Source organism: Haliaeetus leucocephalus, unplaced genomic scaffold (assembly GCF_000737465.1).
Source record: "Haliaeetus leucocephalus isolate CR32 unplaced genomic scaffold, Haliaeetus_leucocephalus-4.0 Scaffold306, whole genome shotgun sequence".
Taxonomy (NCBI): Eukaryota; Metazoa; Chordata; class Aves; order Accipitriformes; family Accipitridae; genus Haliaeetus; species Haliaeetus leucocephalus.
This window is the reverse complement of record NW_010972742.1, coordinates 5155108-5155536: the sequence shown is the minus strand read 5'-3', so window position 1 is coordinate 5155536 and position 429 is coordinate 5155108.

Here is a 429-nt window from a genome sequence, read left to right as displayed (position 1 = left end):
GGGCTGCGCCGCCCCTCGGTCCGGATCGCCCCCTGGGTCCGGATCCCCCCCTTGGTCCGGTGGGCAGCTCTCAGCCCCCCCGCCCCCCGCTTTGAAGTGCGGAGCGGGCCGGCGGCTACACCCGGCTGGGTGAAGTGGGCGCTCCCCGCCCGGAGGGCAGCGCTGGCGGGGATTCCCGCCCGTCCTCCTTCAGGTGTCCGTACCCCGTTTCTTGCCGCCCTCTCCCCCTGCGAGGTGAGGCTTTTTTTTTTTTAAGCAAAGGTTCCTGTTTCGACCTTTTGGAAGAAGGGCAACCGCCCCAGAGAAGGAGACCCACACCCTTAAAACTGACAGTGAGGGCTGACTTCTTCAAACTCGGCTGCCCCAAAAAAATATGTATATACGCACACACACGCATACCCCCAAAATAACCCAAATCCAGGAATATTA